We start from the raw sequence: 21712 nt of genomic DNA, 5'->3' as shown, positions 1-21712 counted from the left end.
GGCAGAAACCTCGTATCTCCAAGTTTCAAATTTATAATTTATTTCGCAAAGCAAAGCCCTGCTTCCTCATACAAGGCCGTCGCACAAAAGTAGTGAAAACAGCAGATCTACAAGCACACAGCAGATCTACAAGCACACAACGCCTCGCGTTGCGAGGCGTTGTGTGCTTGTAGTTTTCACTAGTTTAAATAATTTTTAAAATGATAAATACAAAACAAACGGTTTTGGACATACAAGGTTTCCACCCAACAACGACGAAATATAACTCTTGAAATTCGCCCACTGGCTTGTCACCGTTGCTGTAACCGTGACACGCTATTTGTGACCCAGGCAGGGCTGGGCGTTACGGTCCGGTCATAAGTGAAGTTCATTTTTTTTTCTCTCCTAAGTGGCGGTTGCTCCGGCTCGACATGACTCAACTCAACTCGGTCGGTCATTAAGTCTCCTCAAGTTCAGGTCCATTAAGCTCCTTTACCTTGACCCGAGATACCGTCCTTCTGAAGATAAACACTGGAGCGCCGCCATGTTTTGCTCATTTGTCTTCATACCTTTGGCCCTTGATGGTGACAAGATGGAATGTTGATAGCTCTGGCGAGTCACTTAGCGAGGGCGAATTATAGATTTATACAAGGAGACTTTTAAGTCTTATTGGGAGTGATGTTGTGGCCGCCGGGAAGACCAGCAGACGAGAGTTGGCACAAGGTTGTGTGTTTCCTCATTGTTAATCATAACATGGGGCAGGGGCATGGAGAGAATGTTAGAAAAGGGCCTTTTGGGGGAAATATTGAAAATAGCCGACCTCCAAGCTCACAACGCGCCGCAGCGCTACGCGTTGTGGGCTTGGAGGTCGGCTATTTTCAGGACTTGATGCCACCGAACTAAGCATAAAAAAGGCAATACTGGAGAGTGGAGATGTGGCGTAACGGCATGGATTTCTACACAGTGAGGGCAATTCTTTCAACATAGATGATGCTTACAAGTTCAGGAGAGTTTGGACAAGGCAATTCTCTTGAATGCTGCCTTCAGGTATGGCATGGAAAGAGGACATTTGCATTTCTCTCACATTAGTAAAAACGGCATTCATTATCTGGAGAGGGCACTTATAAAAGCACACAACTCATGATGCTGAAATGTACCACGGACCGCCTCGTTACATTAACAGGCTTCCACACCTCTGTGTGATAGTCTGTAGTGCACGTGCATCTACACGAGTAGAACATTTGCACGGCAGTAGGAATACTCGTAAGACCTCCCAAAACTGTCCGGTGTTGCCGACCAAAACCTCCTGGTAAAAGTAGACAGGCATACAACTCCAACTATGTTAGAATGGTATGATATTAGGAATATTTCTGAAGGCAGATGATTTTCTGCCACGAGGTAGTAGTAGTACAGTTTACAGTTTACAGTTTAGGCATTTAGCAGACGCTTTTAATCCAAAGCGACTAGTAGATAACTTTTTTCATTTATTTGTAATAATTATTTGGGAAAATGGAGGGGAAAAAAAAGATACAATAAAGAATTATTAAAAATAAATGAAAACAAAGTTATCGAAAAAACACGGCCTGCTTACGTATTAGGAGGGTATTATGAGTCACCAGAAAAAAATAATGGGTGTTTTTGATGAATTTATCATGGTTAAAATGGAGTTTGAAGTTACAATGAGTGTGTATGGGGAGGCGTCCTGCAGGAGGAGGGCCTGGTAACATTTACATCAAATATCTAAATATTGAATCAAGCAAATTAAAAACTGTTCAGGGTGTTCATAAAAGCCTGATTAGACGATAAAATAACCAAAAGATTTTTTGAAAGTGAAATATCCCTTTAAGCCTCTGATTGGCTGGGCTGTAACAGATGTCTGTGTTTAGTCTTGAGGAGGTCTGTGGTTGGTCAGTTGTCTGATCATACATTAGTTGTTTGGTTTAGGTGGTCCTCGACCACTAAAACCCTGAATACTTTGTTGACCCTGAGTCCTCCATTGCTGACTTACAGCACGTCCCGTTGTGCCCTGTTTTGAGCTTGTAGATCTGCCATTTCCACCGAACGTTCACCCCCAGTCCCCAGAATAGAGACACCTAGGGTTCATGTTAAACAGCCTTCGCCCCCAGATTGTTTAACACAGGGGTCTTCAACGTTTTCAGGCCAAGGACCCCTAGTTGAGAGAGATGAAGCAGGGACCCCCACAACCTGTTCATAGATTCCATATAGATTCATCGTTTGACAGCACAATCATCAGTGTATTTTGGATTCCTGTCAATTTGTGTCTTCAGATATTTAACCACTTGAGCAGTCATTACCTAATAAACGTGACCTTTTACTCTGTACTTAGTCTGCTCTTTTTCCCCTCTACAGCGAACCTCTTTGCCAAAAATAGCCGATCTACAAGCTAACCGGAGCTTGTAGATCTGCTATTTTTGGCTAAAGTTCTCAGAATATGGACACTAGGGTTCAAGTTGTTAATATAAAAAGGATTGGAAGATTTGGAGGACCCCCTGTAGTAACTCTGAGGACCCCCTAGGGGTCCCGGACCCCCTGTTGAAGACCCCTGGTTTAACCCATTAAAACAGGAAAAGCATCTGCGTCATTTTAGATTAGCTATATATCTATCGTCTCTGTCGGGTGGAAAAAGTCAAATACTGTTACTTTTGAGGATTCAAATTCAAAAACATCAAAAGATCCCCACGATTTTGTAACCCATTTTTCACCCAGTGCCGATTGCCTAGGCTGTAATCCTGGGCGCTGCTCTCCCTCTGCCAACCTGAGGAGAGCCCTGAACTGAGCTCATGCTTCCTTTAATGCATGAAGAGTGAGCAGGCCGCTTCTTATAACCTGACAGGGGGGAGCTTCCCCAGTTGGACGCAGTGGAAGGAACACGTTATTCCAACCAGTTCTATTTCCCCTCCATCAGGCGCCACAGCTGACCAGGGGGAGGCATTATAGAGATTAGAGACCAGGATTACTGCATGTTTTTAGTGGGTAACATTTCTCCATTCCGACATGTCTCCTTTCCGACACGAACCCTATCCCTTAGCCTAACCCTAACCTCTAAAGAAGTGTTGCCACTCCGACAATAAGAAGTCAATGTCGGAATGGAGAGAACCCCCCTTTTTAGTGAGGGCACCTACCTTAGGGGACACAGGGAGAACATGCAAACTCTACACAGAAAGGCCCTTTCGCCAACCCCACCTAGACTATGGTGACGTGGAGGAGAGAACACGCCCCCAGTGCCCGCAGCGTCGAAGCCAGGGCCTTCTAGCTCTGAGGCGATGTGTGTGTGTGTGTTTCTTTTTTATTTTCTCTTAAGTCTTTGAATATATCTTTTTAAATGCGAACATTTGTATCTCAAATATTAGCTTCTGGGTGGTCCCTGGAACAACATATTTTGAGATGGGGGTCCGTGGCCTAATAAGTGTAATTTTGGGGGTCCTTGACATGAGAACGTTTGAGAACCACTGATTTAGAAGAAAGATTTAGAAGACATTTATAGAATCGGGTCAAAAATAAGTCAAATACTTGCACAAATGTTCACGGTTTTTCAAAAATAGAAGATCTACAAGCTCGCAGCGCGGCACAGAGTTTGAACTATTTTTCAATAGTTAAAGCATAACATAGTGGTTAAAGTGGTTCAAATCTAAATCCTTAGCAACAGGCATGATACATTTATTTTAACAATTTTGCTGCCATTTTAAACATAGCTGTAGTAAGCAGCTGCCAAATTGTCCTTACCTTTTAACGTGGGCACGTGCACGCATAGTGCATGATCTGTGCGCGACTCATGTAGTAGACCGGTAGACAAGATGACAGCTTTCGAATAAAAAAAAAATCCATTGGAATAGACAAATCCGTTGCCAGGCTGTTACCCCTGCTGTAGCCGCCGTTGTTACATAAGAAAACATTGGAAACGGCCAGTTTGTGCGCTATGGTAACACGTGGACACGTTCGCGCACATAGCAGACGATATGTGCGCGGATCATATGCCAGGTGGGCACAAGAATCGAAAAGCTATCAAATAAAAAAGAAAAAAACGCGTTGAACCACGATGAAATGAACGTGCTGCTCCTTCCTCTGTTTACAATGTAAACAGATGGGACGGAAGCTACGATGGGGCCTTGGACAGGATACGGAAACCTAGATCCGGTCAGAACCGGAAATACGGCAGGATACAGTTAGGGGCGGGCCTAAGACTCCGAAACGGCCATATACAGCGATCATACTTTTAATTGTTTCATAATGATTAAAGCTAATTAAATTTCCGGGAACGACGGGCATCGCAGCGTGGTACAGCGGGAAATCAACGGTTTCGACGGGGATCGCAGAGTATGAGTTAAGAGGTGCATTCTATTTTTTCCCCGTCTCTACGGTTTCTTGGGCTGGATATGGCAGCCTGGAATGGTTCAAGTGCAGCTAAACTTGGCATGTTAGTAAACGTGCCACAATTAACAATAATGAATTGCACCTGTGCAGCTGACCTGCGGAACCTGGCAATATACCATTTTGTCAAGATGGGGAGAATACAATTATTATAATACCTTGTTAAAGTGACCATTTTGTTAAATTTTGCATTTGTAGTTATTTTACTGTAATTTAACAACATAATAACCAGAACAGATAGACAAAGAGACATTCGTGGATTTATATTTAAAAGTAACTTTTATTTTCTCCTCTGGACCCAGGGTATGGCAGCTGCATACCCCTGCCATACCCAAATGACACCCCTGCTGGAGCACTCGCTGTGTGGTTCCCCAGTGGCGGGCCAGCAGCGTAGCGTTTAGACTGCTGCTGGTAATTCCCCCACCCTGATGCGTATCAACATGACAACAGACACTCCCAGCCAGCCCCGTGCAGCCCGGTGACGAGGACAAGCTCCGTCATGTCCTGCCCGCTCAGCCAGCAGCATTTTACAGTGTTGGCATTACAACCAGAGGCGGAAAAAAAAGTACTCACCACACCAGCGCTGTGAGCTTGTATGTCTGCTATTTTTCAATAGTTAACCCATTTAGGCCTAGAATTATTGAATGCTTTAACCAGTGAAAAATAGCAGATCTACAAGCTCACAGCTGTGTTTTTTTTTTTTTTTTTTTATCTTGAAAATGTGTGCAAATCTTTGAATATATGTATTTTCAAAGCGAACGTTTGTAAATCAAATTTTGCTTCTGGGGGGTCCCTGGAACGAAATATTTTGAGATGCGGGTCCGTGGCCAAATACATATCATTTTGGGGGTCCTTCACATGAAAAGGTTTGAGAACCGCTGACATAGCAGTCTCTCAAGAACAGACTAACTGAGCTCCAGTTAAGTGAAAAGGACCTTTTCTTAGACGATGGCTGGCCAGATTGCTGACATAGAAACATAGGTTTTTCAAAAAACCTTAGAAGGATTCAAAAGACACTTAGGAATCGGGTCAAAATTGGGTAAAAAAAATCAAATTTTCACGATTTTTCAAAAAATAGCAGATCTACAAGCTCGCAGCGCGGCACTCGGTGCCGCGCTGTGAGCTTGTATATCTGCTATTTTTCAATAGTTAAAGCATAAAATAATGATACACACAATAATGTGTACCCGTTCTGAATGTTAAAGCACACAATAACGCAGTGAATCCTTGTACCCAGGGCCCAGAATTTGGTGCGACTCCCCTGTGTGTGACACAGAGGAGAGGGTCCGCGGTGAACTGGGCGCACAGAGCTTTTCACTCCATCTAATTAGTATGTGTTGACCTGGGCTCCGCTCTGACCTCATGGTCAGTGCAGTTAGAACTAGAACTGCACTCTGTCCAGGTGTAGGGCTGTCACCATATGACATTTTACATGACGATTAATTGTCACTCAAATAATTGGCGATTAACGATTTAATTGTGTTTTTGTCGTTGATAATTACATTTCTGTTTGGCTTTTAGGCTTTGAAGTTGCATATGGTGGATATGACACACAACCTAAATATTTAACTACTTAAAAAATAACATTGATAGTGGAAATAGCCGATCTACAAGCTCACAATCTGCTATTTCCACTATTTCTGACATTTTTCAACATTCACGATTATGACGATTATGACAAAATATTTGCGATAATGTCAAATAATCACGATTAGACGATTATGTAATAATTGTGACAGCCCTATCCAGGTGCCAACTTGAATCTTCTGCACAAGTAGGCCATGTATTGGAATGAGGAATGCTGGTCTACTAGTTGTCATTACAAACACATCCATGACATTGTTGTCCCACACAAGCCATCACACTCTGCTAAACAGATGTTATGCTTTCGTGTGTTTTAAGTCCCGGAAAAGATGCCCAGTGATTGGCCAGTACAGTCACTTTGATTACCAGTTTTGCCGAATGCTCACTCCAAAACATTATTTATGAGATTGTGGTGGCTTGTGTGGGACAACCAAGTCATGGATGTGTTTGTAATGACAAATAGTAACCCGTTCATGAAAAAAAGGAATCACTTTTGACCGCAACAAATAGTGTAAAAGCGATAGGCTTATAGGCTCCACTCTATGCTATGAGAGCTGCTGGGTTCTGCTGGGGAAACTGGACAACGGGGGCTTTTCTGCCTAATAGACCCCATGGACAGTCTTTTTGGATCAATATAAGTAGGAAAATTAGCCTAGAAGTGATTTAGCGCAGAGTTGTCCTTTAAGGGTCAAATCATTTTGGACCTCTTGTGGTCCCCCGGCCCCAAGTTGAGAACCCAGTACAAGGGAGGGCCATGTGAGGAGGAGGAAGAAAAAGGTCAAAGTTAATATAGGGAGCCACGTGCCAACTCATTTCTCATAAATATGGGTAGAGGGTTTTACACTGGGGTGTCGAGCTCTTCTCAGCTTTCCTGGAAGTAAGAGAGAGAAAAAAAAAAAGAAAAAGTAGGTTATTGTCTGACACTTGTCAGGCATTTCAGGGTTGACTGAGGTCGAGGTGGAGGGTTGGTTTCAGGTCTTGCTTTTGATCCAGTTCTCAATCTGAACCTTTTCTGGGTCAGCAGGTCCCACAGGGCTGCTGGGTTAAGTGGTCAGATGGGTGGGCCTACTGTATGTACGTTTTCAGAGCATGTCTATTTTAAGGATCGGTCAAATCGAAAGTGTAACTCAGTGTAACCCGTATTACGGTATTTATTTACGGCAATGAACCCTTTTCCTCTTTTTATATTAAAGGACAACTTCACCACTTTTCAGCCTATCTATTCGTATAATTGGTCCTCACTAATGGCACAATTCTTTTCTACTCTGTACCCGTGTCTCATAGGACAGTGGTTCTCAACCTTTTCAGGCCATGACCCCCAAAATAATCGTATTTTAACTGGGGACCCCCCACCCTGACGAGCACTAAGACAACACGGTTCTATTGTGAAAATAGCAGATCTACATGCTCACAACGACTCGCAACGCGAGGCGTTGTGAGCATGTAGATCGGCTATATCTGCCTCTAATATTTGACAATTTGTCCAATGTTTAATTTGTCATTTTAGAGGTATTAAAAAGTCCTCAAATTGTCACTTTAGAAATGTGCAGATACCTTCTATACAGGTAAACTTCATTTGGTTTGTTTACTGTTGAGTGAGAAAACAATGTTGCACATTAAGTTAATCATCTGGGGACCCCCCAAAATAATTTGGGGACCCCTCTGAGGGTCCGGACCCACAGGTTGAGAACCACTGTCATAGGAGGGCTGTGGAGCAGTTCAGAAACCCGTCAACCACCAACTATATCCTTTGCGGTTGAGAATCACTGATCTAGGCTTACTTTTGAACACGTCAGGAATCCGTGCCGACGGCCCGGAATCAAACAGAACCTGTGTGTGAAAGTCACCCTGGCCACCAAAACAGACACAGGACAGGGAGCCGGCCGGGCGGGTTTGCTCAGCTCAGCTGGTTAATAGGCTGGGAGGTTTTTCAAAAATAGCACACGGACGGTGGATCTGAGGGAGTTTGGCAGCCCCACACAACACAACGGAGGCTGAGCTGCTCCTTTCCTGGAGTTGCTTCTTTGGTTGCAGAATGATGAGGGCTGTGGTTTTTGCGCTGGTGATAACATTAGTTGCGTTTCCATAAAGCCTTTGTTTGCGCATACATCTTTTAATGGAAACACTTCTAAACTTTCATTATCCGCAAAAACATTTATGCGCTTGGAGGAGGTGGATTTTGAGGCTTAATCGAAAAAATCACACCCGTGTGAACTGAGCGGTGGTTTATCTCCCCCCCCCCCCGTGTGTGTGTGTGTGTGTGTGTGTGCGTGTGTGTGTGCCTGGCCTGGCCTGAAAACAGCGCCCCTCCCTTAACATGTGTGGTCATAAAAGGTACTACACCACTTGAGGCTACATACAGACATACAAACAAACAAACAAACATACGTACCTACACACACGGCCACGCTATGGAGACGGTGTGACCACCGCTCAAAAACTATATGCGCAATAGGGAAATGGAAACAGGTTTTGAATTAAAATGCATTGAACTCTCATGATATCGATTTGGCTGAAGGGAGCTACTAACTTGTTGGCACCGTGTTCACAACTACTCTACCTTGCATCGGATGTTTATTTTACAGCGCTGTTGTGTGCAAGCCTCGTCCGTCACATCTCTCAAGTAAATCCTGACTAACACTTCGTCGTCACACCGTGTTACGTGCCAAAAGTGGCCGATCTACAAGCTCACAGCACCTCGCATCCGTGACGCGTTGTGAGCCTGCAGATCGGCTACCTTCCAGACGCAGAAACTTGCAGGATGAGACGTCGATTCGGGGCTGTCAAAAGAACTGTCGGTCACGTCTCGGGTTCGGTCTGAAAAACTCTGCCCGATCCCAGCTCTGTGCAGTGTGCACTGTGTGCAGGCCCGCGGGAAGTCATTTATAGCAGGTCTCCCAAGAATTGCATTTCATCAGTGGATGACAACAGGCTAAATTCGCTTTATCCTTTTTCCAATTTCTGACAATTCGCTTCCTATTTTCGAAAAGGTTTATGGAAGCGCAACTACAATTAAAGCGCTGCGGCTATTGCACATGCACGTGTTTGTGTGTGCATATTATTACACTTGATTTTTGGAGTGAAGTTTACTGAATTAAAAAGGGGACCTCTCGCTACACTGTCTTCAAATGCATCACACCATTTAGATTAGGCTTGTGCTTGTCACGATACTGGATTTCTAACTTCGATACGATATGTGTCCCAGCACCCCCAGCAGCTAGTCATCTCGGGGACTGTCATTATTCCCTGTAGCCAAAATGATTTTTTTTTTTTTTTTGCTCTTTTTTTTTTAATGCCACAACAGCATCTCATAATATCTAGGCTACATTTCACTTAAACGCCAGAGCTTAACTCTGCATGTAAATAAGACTTTTTTTAATTAATGTGAGAGATCGGTACATAATTCTGTTAGTCCTCCCAGTTTATATTAGCTAAAATGCTAACTAGCCAGCCTTTGTTAGCCGTTTGTAGCCAAATGCGGTAATATCGGGACTCCATTACTTAGCGAAGCAACCCACAGTATTTATCCCATTAATTTAATGCCACGTGTGTTCCAAATGAACAATTATTAACCACGTAATGTATGATTTTGTGTATTATTATTTATTATTCTTCCGCCGTTCTTCCGCTGTTTCTTCTTCTACGCTGGTGAAATGATCCGTTCCTGCCTGGAGGCGTCTGTGACGTATGCGTTTGTCTTCTGTGAAGCTCCGGTGCGGAAGCTTCCTTTGTCACTGAGTTAGCTTAGCATTGAATAGATCAGTGTCGTCCTAAACTATCTAATTCTAACGTTCAGGGCGTTTGTTTTTTTGGACAATAAATTGACAGCCAAGAAAACATGGATGGAATGCAATCGTTCACTCGCCGTCGGAAAGTTGACTTTAGAGTAGACTATTCTGGTTGACTGGCTATGAGTGGCTAACGGCTAACGCTAGCTAGCGTTAGCTAGCGCTAGCTGCAGCGCTAGCTGCAGGCTATAAACAAATAAAACGTGACCCAACTCTATTGTTGCTCTCTTCTACAAGCTCACAACGCGAGGCGGTTAAGCCTGTAGATTGTGTTTTATTATCAGGTCAAATAATCCTTCTGACTGAAGTTACACAAACATTGATTATGCTACATTTAGCACAGTTAGCCCTGTTGCACACGTAATAAGTTCACTTCAACCTCGTGTTGAGCAGTTAATCCTATTTGCTACGTACGTCTACAAAAACCTTCATATTTCAAAGATAACGTGCTTACTGAAGTCTCACAGATGTCACAGTATGGTACGCTCAAGCAGAATTACCCGTATCTTTCGTATTGTTTAATAAACTGCATTTTAATCCGATCAGATGCCATTTTCTGTTGTTTTTCAGCCATGCGACCCCATCGGTTGCGAGGTGTACTGCACTTAGATACATTAATACCTTTTTAAGGAAACGACGACCGATCGGATTAAAATGCTCCTCATTAAATAATACGATCATTACGGGACATTCTGCTGGAGCGTACCCTATGGTGACATCTGTGAGCCTTCACTAAGCAATTTATCTTTGTAATCTGACCGTTTGTGTAGACGTATGTAGCAAATTGGTTAAACTGCTTCACGGTTGGCGCACTGTAGCGTCTTTACATTTAGCCCAATAATGCTTGAGATGCTGTTGTGGCATTATCTTTTTAGAGAGCAATAACTAAAGTTTAAAACATACATAAACCACTTTAGCCCTATGTTATACCAAGGCTATTTGAAAATAGACGATCTACAAGCTCACAACGCATTGCGGTGCGACGCGTTGTGAGCTTGTAGATCTGCTATTTTCAAACATTTTGTACTTTTACTTTTGGTACTTTAAGTACATTTGGATACCAATACTTTTGTACTTTTACTCAAGTACATTTTTTATTCTGGACTTTTACTTGTAACAGAGTGATTCTACATTGCAGAATTGATACTTTACTTTATTATAAAATGTTGGTACTTTTTCCACCACTGTGTAAACGTTTGTGTTCTCATGCCAATAAAGCTTCTTTGAATTGAAGATTGAATTGAAGATTGCTCCCCATGTGGCGGAGTCAGGTCATTGCAGGTTAGAAATTTATTTAAAACTTGAATATCTCAAAAGTACTATTTCAGCATGGCATCATTCTATAAGCCATATCTTCAAAACTGTTGGGTCAATCTCCACAACCAATATATCATTTTGTAGCTATGATCCCCAGCTTTCAAATGAAATGAAAAAATGAAAATGAAAAAAATTGCAATGACTGGCTCCTGGGGAGATTGGGACACATATTTTGAAACATTTCGATACTCGATACCATTTTCGATACCACGCAACCAAAGCGATTTCAGTGCAAAAATGTTTAATTTTATTTAAAGAAAAATACAGAACTTCTTGAGGTAGATGGTAGTGCACTTTTTAAAGGCCTGCCTTTGATGTTTTCACATTCTAAGTACAAATAGGCCTTTAAAATAACTAGGAATAAGCCAAAGTAGGAAGGACACACATAAAATTAATGTTGGTGAAAACCAACGAGAGAGGTAAAAACTGATCAATATTATCGATATTATCGATATTATCGATATTATTGAAACTATGGAAAAGTCATATTGAAAATCGATACTATATTCAAAATCGATACTTTTCGATAAATCGATATTTTTGACAACACTAATTTAGATAAGATATCTTAATTTAGTTTTTGAGAAATCAAGTTTCGGTCGTTTAGAGTGACATTCATATGCAACAGAATGAGAGAGAACATCTCTCATTGTGGTCACGTTGTGGTCCTGGATAATAAAAAAATGGTAACAATTCTGTTCATAAAATCAGCATATGTCGCTGTCCTCACAAGTCATATAGACGTCAGTGGTGTAAAGTAACTAAATATGTACTTAAGTAATGTACTTAAGTACAATTTTTAGGTATTTGTACTTGAGTATTTCCAATTTCCAATACTTTTACTTCTACACCACTACATCTCAGATCCAAATATTCTACTTTTACTCCACTACATTTATCTGAAAACTTTAGTTACTAGTTACTCTGCAGATATATATATTATAATATTATAAAACATACAAAAAACACTTTAGCCCTATTTGTATACCTAGGCTGTTTGAAAATAGCCGATCTACAAGCTCACAAATGAACTTGTAGATCTGCTATTTTCAAACATTTAGTAATTTAACTTTTGGTACTTTAAGTAAATTTTGATGCCAATACTTTCATACTTTTACTCAAGCACATTTTGAATTCTGGGCGTTACCTTGTAACAGAGTACATCTACAGTGCAGTATTGATACTTTTATTTAAGTAAAAAGATTTAGTACTTTTTCCACCTCTGATAGACGTGCGTGCATACTCGGTTCTGGGAAGTTGCCCAGTAGGGAGGGGGGGGGGGTGTGTGTGTGTGTGTGTGTGTGTGTGTGTGTGTGTGTGTGTGTGTGTGTGTGTGTGTGTGTGTGTTTTCTCTTAACAGTCATGGTGGCGTTTGCTCATCCACAGTTAAACAGTACACATGTCTGCAGGTCACTGTTGACATATTATTTGGCTCCGGACCAGCACAGTGGCCTCGGGGAGGGAGAGAGAGAGACCTCGTTTTAATGGCATCATATTTGAAATGTAACGTGTAAAAGCTGACCCCGGGCCTGTCAGGCCCCAGAAGAAAAACACCCAGGATTTGTATTTGCCTTGTGGGAGTGAGGAAAATGAAAGACGTAAGGTGGATGATGTGAGCTGAATGCACACACATCGGCACTAAGCATTACGCAGCAAGTTAATCTACAAGCTTGTAGCGTGGCATGAAGTGACACACTGTGAGCTTGTAGATCTGCTCTCTTTGGATCTTTAGATCTGCATTAAAAAAAATGCAAATCTTTGAATATATAATCTTCTTTAAAGGCCCGCTGACACACCCCGAAATTATAATAGTATGATACAGTAGGTCACGTGGTCTCTCTGAAAACGGTCTGAAATAGTCTGAAACTCATGTCACAAGTGTAATCTGCCCCTCGCCCCCCAACAACAGCTGACCAGTACAGTAAGTAGTCTAAGTACAGTCAATTAATTTGATTGGCTTATAATTGTGCATTCCCACAATGACATCATGAAAATATTAACTCATATTTTAAGATGACTTTAGGTGACAGTACCCCTTTAAGTGAACAGTTTAACTCAAATCTGTGGGTGGGGGGGTCCCTGGGGGGTCCCTGGCACAACATATTTTGAGATTGTGGGTCGGCAGTTGGGGGGGTTAACGACCAAAAAAAGAACAAAGACAATACAAATCGACAACATTCACTTTTGTGGTCTGTTGTTTTGGTTGTGTCGTTTCTGGGCCTTCGAGTTCAGCCTGGCGACGGCCGCTTAAGCTCTCTAAGCTCTGTTTATGAGCAGCTTTCATAAACACTCGGTGCCTCCCTGCCTGTGCTCGTGCTCGGCTCTAACCTCAGATCATGGAGCAACTCCTGCTTTTACAGGCCTCGTGTGACCAAAACGCCCTGCCTGTTGCCTCATACTTTCTTTCTGTAATGCTTTAGCTGAGGTTTTGATGAAAGCAAGAATGGACGGACGAACGGACTGGTGGAAAGGTTCTCAACCTTTTCAGGCCGCGACGCGACCCCCAAATCATATTTTAACTGACGAGCACTAAAGGGCTCTTTATAGTTACATATGCGTGATTTTGTGTACGTTCTTGGGTGAGAGTATGTACAGTAAATCCGTCGACATGCATAGTTCCTCTCTACGTTATTTACGTGCAGACCCGCTCTCCGCTCCGATTCTGCTCCCGTTGGGGCCGCGCGCCACATGGAGGTGTTTTTTTTGCCAAAATATATAGAACTACAGAATTTCTTGACCCGACGACCGACGTGATGTTTGCTGTCGGCAACGTTATCGCGGTAAATACAACTCTGCGAGGGACCGAGGTACAGATTAACAGGTTGAGTGTTGTCCGTAAGGTTACGGACCGAGACAATTACGTACGGACCTACGGAGCAACCGGATTAAATCACTCTCCCCCTCCGTTTCTTGTGTATTCCTGCGGTCCTTATGTACTACTATGCATGGTACTTAAGAGTTGAGGCATTAACATGGGTCTATTGTGAAAATAGCAGATCTACTGCGAGGCGTTGTGAGCATGTAGATCGGCTACTTTCACAATTTCTGCCTCTAATATTTGACAATTTGGCCAATGATTAATTTGTCAATTAAGAGGTATTAAAAAGACACGCAGTATAATCGCATCGTGTAGATTTAAATGTATTGTCGCGCTACGAGGCGTTGTGAGCTTGTAGATCGTCGATTTTCGGCAAAGAGGTTTGGTGTAGAGAGGAAAAAGAGCAGACTAAATACAGAATGAAAGGTCCAGTGTATTAAGTATTGACAGTTCAAGTGGTTAAATATCTGAAAACACAAAATGACATGAATCCAAAACACACTGATGATCGTGCTGTTAAACGATGAAACTATATGGAATCTATGACAAGGTTGTTGGGGTCCCTGCTTCATCTCTCTCTCAACCAAGGGGCCCTTGGCCTGAAAACGCTGAAGACACCCTGGTTTAAACAAAAGTGCCCTTTTAAGTTCCAAGCATATTTTGATTATCGGAATATTATTGTTAATCGCAACTATTTTTTGCCACAATAATCGTGACTTAATGTAATGTTCCCATCCCCAGAAAGGACAGAAGTCGTGAAATAATTGATTGATTGAAGATTGTATTAGAAGTTTGCATAGAAAAGGGTACAGTTTCATGACGGTACAGTTCACTGGTACAAGGTCAACTAAAAGGAGATCCTAGGAAAGCACTTGGCTTATTTACACAGGAAACCATTGAATTATCTCATATAACATTGAATGACAGATGGATAGAACACAGTACTATGCAGTAGATATAGTAAAAAAAAAAGTAAATAAAAATAAAATCAGTGCAAAAATATATACAGTAGGTAAATACAAAGAAGGGTCAGGGGAGGCTGGGCTAGGTTTGTTATTGCCAGTTGCGAATGGCTGCTGCCTGTAAGTGTTTTTTCAGGGCGATTTTAAAGGATGCTAGGGAAACACACTCCTTTAAGGCCTTCGGTAGGGCCGGGCGTTCCACATTTTGGTGGTATAGCAGAAGAACGAGTTTGACCCTTTGTTTGAGTTGACTCTGGGTTGAACGTGATCTGTGGCACTGCCTCTGGTGTTGTAATTGTGGACGTCCTTAACGTTTATAAAGTATTTTACCAGGTACATGGGTATCTTAGCGGTGTAGAAAAAGAGACATTATTTATTAGTAGTATTAGGAACAAGGCCCTTCAGTCCTATTCACATCTGTTCCGCGTTGATTACTGATTGATGCTACTTGGCGAAACAACTTTGTTCTTCATGGTTGGCTTTTGGTTGGAGCCTGTATGAGGGAATACCAAGGGTAAGCGAGAAAATTGCCATCAGAAGAATGAGACTTGCAGGACACTGCCAAAGACACCAGGAGCTTCCAGCCAGCAAATTGGTACTGTGGGAGCCAACACATGGGCACCGGTCGCGAGGACGTCCCACAAAAACATACGTGGACGTACTCAAGGAAGACGTAGGGACACAGAACACCAATGAGCTGGCCAGATGTATGGAGAACCGAGATGACTGGAAACAACGATGGAGGGCTCGTCTGAGGACGACCTAGATAGATAGATAGATGGCGAAACAACTGGTCTATGGCACACTAGAGATGGGATTTATGGTTCTTTGAAGTGAGCCGGATCTCTGGGATCCGTTCCTTTCAAAGAGCCGTTCAACAGACTGGCTCATTTTAGTTACTAGTTACTTTGTAGATTTTGATTATAATTACACATAACTTCAACCCTATAGGCCTATTTCGGACATATATACTGTAGGTACATACCTGCCATTTGAAAATAGCCGATCTACAAGCTCACAATGCGTCGCAACGCGACGCATTGTGAGCTTGTAGGTCTATTTTCAAAATGTCTACATTTTACTCATTGGAAAACCTGTGAAGCAGGACATTCTTCATAATGAGTACTTTCTACTATTGGTACTTTAAGTGCATTTTGATAACAATACTTTTGTACTTTTACTCAAGTACATTTTAATTCCAAACTTCTACATTGCATTATTGATACTTTTACATAAGTAAAAAATGTTTGTACTTTTCCCTCAACTGTTCATTTAGAAAGGAACGACTCCCTACTGCGAACCGGATCCCATGGTTCATTCCAAAGAGCCGTTCAAAAGACTTGATTCGTTCGCGAATGTCCCACCTCTACGGCACACGGGTTGTCTTTGTGATACAAGCTGGTCGATCTGGTTTGGCGTTCTTCGTGTCGTTTCACATGTACAGTACACAGCACATGTACAGTACACAGCACGTTCAATTATTGCATCTCATGGACAACAGTAGGCTCTGTATAACTGCAACTCGTGGGAACCGGGAAGCTTTTTCCACAAAAGAATTCCACCCGCAATAAACTCAAGTTAAGTTTAGAAGTATTACATGTCCCACTAAATGCGTACTTGCTGAACCGCTGCTGTTGTGTTGTCCAAGCAAAATGTAAAAAAAAACTAACAAAAACTAAAATATCCAATTGTAGATCATTTGTTTAGTTTCTCAATAGGCTATACCTTTCTTTTTTTTTCTTCTTTTTTTGCTACGTTTACTTTTTTTCCTATCCATTTGTTTCCGTGGGAATTTACTGTAGAATGATGTGTGGGACACATCCGGTAAGGTGTAGATAACAGCTGAGAACAGCAGACATACAAGCTCACGCCGCGTCGCAGATGCGACCGCTGTGAGCTTGTAAGATCACACTCGGCTTGACTCGGCTGCGACGCCAGAACTGCCGCCCACCTTCGGAGCAATGCATGATGGGACGTTGGAAACTTGTGGATAACGTTCACCAAACAATCATCTAAGACAGGAGGTAGAGCGGCCGCTTGGGGAAACAGAAGGTCCCCGGTTGATAATAAATAGTTGATCTACGAGCTAGCACAGCTGCTATTTTGGAAACATTTAGAAAAATCTCAAATCTATTTAACCCATTTAGGCCTGAACACAATATGACGCAATATTTTATGCTCTAAATATAAAAAAATAGCAGATATACAAGCTCACAGCGCGGCACCGAGTGCCGCGCTGCAAGCTTGTAGATCTGCTATTTTTGAAAAATCATGAAAATTTTAATTTTGACCCGATTCTATAAGTGTCTTTTGAATCCTTCTAAAGTTTTTTTGAAAAACCTATGTTTCTATGTCAGCAATCTGGCCAGCCATCGTCAAAGAAAAGGTCCTTTTCACTGAACTGGAGCTCAGTTAGTCTGTTCTTGAGACACTACTAAGTCAGTGGTTCTCAAACTTATTCATGTGAAGGACCCCCAAAATGATATGTATTTGGCCACGGACCCCCATTCAACATATTTAGTTCCAGGGACCACCCAGAAGCAAAATTTGAGTTACAAACGTTCGCTTTGAAAATACATATATTCAAAGATTTGCAAAGAATTTCACAATTTTTTTCAAAAATAGCAGATATACAAGCTCGGCCGCGCTGCGAGCTTGTATATCTGCTATTTTTCACTGGTTAAAACATTCAACAATTCTAGGCCTAAATGGGTTATTTTACACAAATCTATTCTGGGGGTATCTCCTGACACAAAGCCATTTCAAATGGGTTTTGTGGCCAAATAGGATTCTGGGGGTCCTTGGCAATGCTCAATAGAGCAGGGTTTCCCAAAGTGGGTGCTGTGGCACCCTAGGGTGCCACACAGTCCAGGGGTGATGCCAGTCCAGGGGTGCCTCAGAATAATCTGACAACATTTGGAATTCATCAATAGCACGACACCAATATCACTTAACACTTATGTTGCAATGATTTTTTCTCTTCAATGTCTCGCGTTGCCATGGTTACTTCCATGTAATTGTGCAATTGTGTAAAAAGTGCACGCCCATGCCTAGATGATGCACCGCGTGTGTAGATGCTGTTCACAGCTTTCAAACAAAAAAATCCGCTTGGAAATCCGTTCAGGCATTCATGATTTATGGGACATTATGTTTTCTTCAGATGTAAACAAACATGGCTGCCATGTTTGAAAGAATGGGTTGGTATGGGGGTTAAACATGCAATTTCGTGATCGCGATCATGCTTAATACAATTTTTTTTTCAAAAACGGCCCAAACTCGGGAAACTCGGGGTTGGCACAGCGTTGGTATCAATACAAACTCGGGAAACTCGGGGTTGGCACCAAATGTGTTAAGGGGTTCAAGTGGTTAAAGCACAACTTTGTTTTTTTACAACAAGGGTTCATATTTTAGATTGTAATCAGAGAAAAGAAAAAGTGAGTGTTAAAATGTTTTCCTTTGTTTCGTGCTATTGTTTTATCGCGTTTACCGTGCTAAAATGTGGGGCATGCGTACGCATGGGGGCATGCGTACAAGTGGCTAAATATGTCTTTTTAGACACACTAAGCCAGCAGTTTCTTTATTGCTATTTACAGTAACACTTCTAGCCCCCATAAGTCACATCCAACCATGAAAGGTTGCGTTGTATCTTGGGAATGGGCTTATTCTGTGTAAAATGACATATTTAGCCACTTGTACGCATGCCCCCAACCACTGAAATTAGAATCTCTAAAACCATAGAAAGAAGTAAATGAAATAACTTTAACACTCATCTTTTATATTCTTTAATTGCAATCTAAAATATGAACCCTTGTTGTAAAAAAAACTAAAGTTGTCCTTTAAACATCAAGTATAAATATTATTTTCAGTCATTTCTGATGGAAACGGATATTTCTTCAATATGATGTAAGATTCAAAAAACGTACAGAGTAATTAAGGGGGTGCCTCGAGCCAACAACGTTTGCAAAGCCCTGCAATAGAGCCCTAGCGCTCTACTGAGCGTAGTAAAGGAATCCCCCCCTCGGCACCGTGTTAACATTCTCAACACTCCGTCTGTAAATCCTACACCATCCTACCTCTCCCTGATTACTCCTCTTAAGTCACCTGCACTATAAATAATTTGTAGGGAGGAAACGCGACCTCTCGGATCCTCCTCGCTGACAACCACCTCCTCCTTCACACCCCGCCTCTCAGTGGCCAAAAGTAACCAAGTGCTTTTACTCGAGTACTGATGAGTATGATTTTACTCAAGTACTGATGAGTATAATTTTGAGGTACTTTTACTTAGGTGTTGGGCGATATGGTGATAATTATCGTTGAGACGATACAAGGTCTCCACGATATGCCTTTTCAGAGGTATCGTATATATCGTGATACAATCCTGTTGAATTGTTAATACAGAGATTCATTGCAGAATTCAATTTGAACCTGGCATTTTGGTCTAAATCAGTAGTTCTCAAACTTTAAAATGTCATGGTCTCCCCTTAACTCTGACAGACAACCAAATGGACCCTTACGGGTCCATTTGGTTTTGGAGTTACATACTTGTAAAGTTCAATTTAGACCTCCCAAAAGGAACCCAGAGTCTTGTTTTTGTCAAGTAACTTGAAAAATGACCATAAAAACCAACGTGAAAAAAATTGTGATAAAACGTGTATCGTGATACAGCTTGGGAAAATATCGTGATATTGTATTTTTCCATATCGCCCACCCCTACTTTTACTTTACTATAATTTCCACATTTTTTTAATACTTCACTGCCACGACATTGCAGATGGAAATATTGGGCGATTTGTACTCGACTTTGAAAACTTGCGTTACTTTGCTAATTTAGATAATTTCAAAAACATACATTAGTTGCTTAAGCCCTATTTTACACTTTGTCTATAGGGAGGTGGGATTGAAACATTTTAGTCATTTTAAGTTTGTACATGTCTCCAAGTATTTTTAGGTTTCAACGCTTTTGTACTTTTACTCGTGTACAACTTTGTATTCTGGGCTTTTTACTTTGTTATCGTAGTACTTCTTCCATCACTGCATTCTGTCTTTTCTACCTGGTCCTGCCCTTGCTCTGTCAGTGCAGTTTATGGCAGCAAGGCAGTGTGACATCCGGTGAAGAAGACCCATATATGTTCTGCCGGTTGGCAGGCTGAAAGCGGCCAGCCCGTACCGCTATATGAACACACACACACACACACACACACACACACACACACACACACACACACACACACACAGAGAGAGAGAACACGAGCCGTGGACCTTTTTTAGCACACTTCCTGTGGTGACAGAAGTCTCATAAGTGACGCTTACAGTGTGGCCTACTAAACACACACTAAGTAAGGGGTAACATCTCGCTCAGCGGCCATTATCCAGTGATAGGAGCCGACAGGTTATATATATATATATTAACCTGAAGGGCTCCTATCACTCGATAATGACCGCTGAGCGATGTTATCCCGCTTATTGCACGGTATTAAAGGGATATTTCACTTTCAAAAAAACTTTTTGTCATTTTATCGTCTAATCAGGCTTTTGGGAACACCCAGGACAGTTTTTTAATTTCTTCATTCAGTATTTAGATATTTGATATTAATTTTCCCCCATTTTCACCCCTTCCAGGACCTTCCCATAAACCCACTGTAACTTTAAAACTCAATTTTAACCTTTCATTTATTTTTTATAATCTTTTATTGTATTTCATAATTTTCATTTCCCCAAAAGATTAATAGAAATCAATGAAAAATGATATTGAAAAAATCACGGCCTGCTCACGTATTCGGAGGGTGTCAGGAGTCACCAGAAAAAAGGACAGGTGTTTTAATTGAATCTATCATGGTTTGAAGTTATAATGGGTTTGTATAGGAAGGTCCTGGAAGGGGGGAAATGGGGGTATGATGGGGGCCTGATTAGATGATAAAATGACAACAAGTATTTTTGAAAATGAAATATCCCTTTAACTCATTCTGTGCCAATGACTGCTTATGACGGTTTTTTTCCAATAGCCCTGTGTGCCAATGACGGCTTATGACGGTTTTTGTGTTTTTTACATAGAAAAAAAAAAAAAAAAAACATTTTTTTTTTCTAAAGATGTCAAAATGACCTGAGATCAGAGAGATGCTTTTCTCTGTTTGTGTGTTCGCTCCCTCGTTTAGCTGATTGAGAAAATGTGTGTTCATGTGTGTCCATTCTAGTGGATGGACACTTTTTTTCATTCAAACAGCTCTATCTCTGGAACCATTTGTCCGATTGCCAAAATTCTTTTTGCCACTGAATCACAACAACTGTGTCTGTTTCTGTGGGGAAAAAAATTATATAAAAAAAATCTTTTTTTTTCATTGCATAGTAAAGAAAAACATACAAAATCTCGGCACAGCTACCTTGGAGCCATTTTGGCATCTGGCACAGAATGAGTTAATACAGTGACCCAAGTAAAAAAAAACTACAAAATATTTCCTTGCTTACAGAAGTGAAAGTGTTGCACTGGCCGTCCGCAGAGCACAACGTCGCCTCGACGCAAACAAGGGAGTGTCCATATTCTATATTTGGTTACTGCATTGTCTATATCTTGCTTCAAATGTTTTCAAAAACATTCTTGAGAGCAACGTTTAGTTCATTTAGACATGTTGGATACAGCACGAGATTCACAAAGTACAGCCGCAGTGCAGCAGGTGCTCTGAGCCTTTGATTAGGCATCGTGTGTTATCCAGAAATATCAGACCTCTGATTTCAGCGATTGACCAATCAGAATCAAGCATTCAAACAAGCCGTGCAATAAATGGTGTTCGTCTAACTCCGAGAGGTGTACAGGCTCAGAAGCATGTTAGGCTGTTTAGGGTTAATTTAACGCCAGGATTTGACTGTGCAGTGTGCACTCA

General features: G+C 41.6%; 1 protein-coding gene across 1 annotated transcript in view; it reads left to right on the top strand.

Moving 5' to 3' along the window:
* Window positions 1–21712, top strand: part of LOC308303568 (ubiquitin domain-containing protein 1-like) — a 39341-nt gene that overhangs the window by 3329 nt on the left and 14300 nt on the right. The window lies entirely within an intron of this gene.

Source organism: Nannobrachium achirus, assembly GCF_963921795.1.
Source record: "Nannobrachium achirus genome assembly, chromosome: 18".
Classification (NCBI taxonomy): domain Eukaryota; kingdom Metazoa; phylum Chordata; class Actinopteri; order Myctophiformes; family Myctophidae; genus Nannobrachium; species Nannobrachium achirus.
The sequence above is the reverse complement of the archived record's forward strand: the minus strand, read 5'-3'. Positions and strand labels throughout refer to the sequence as shown.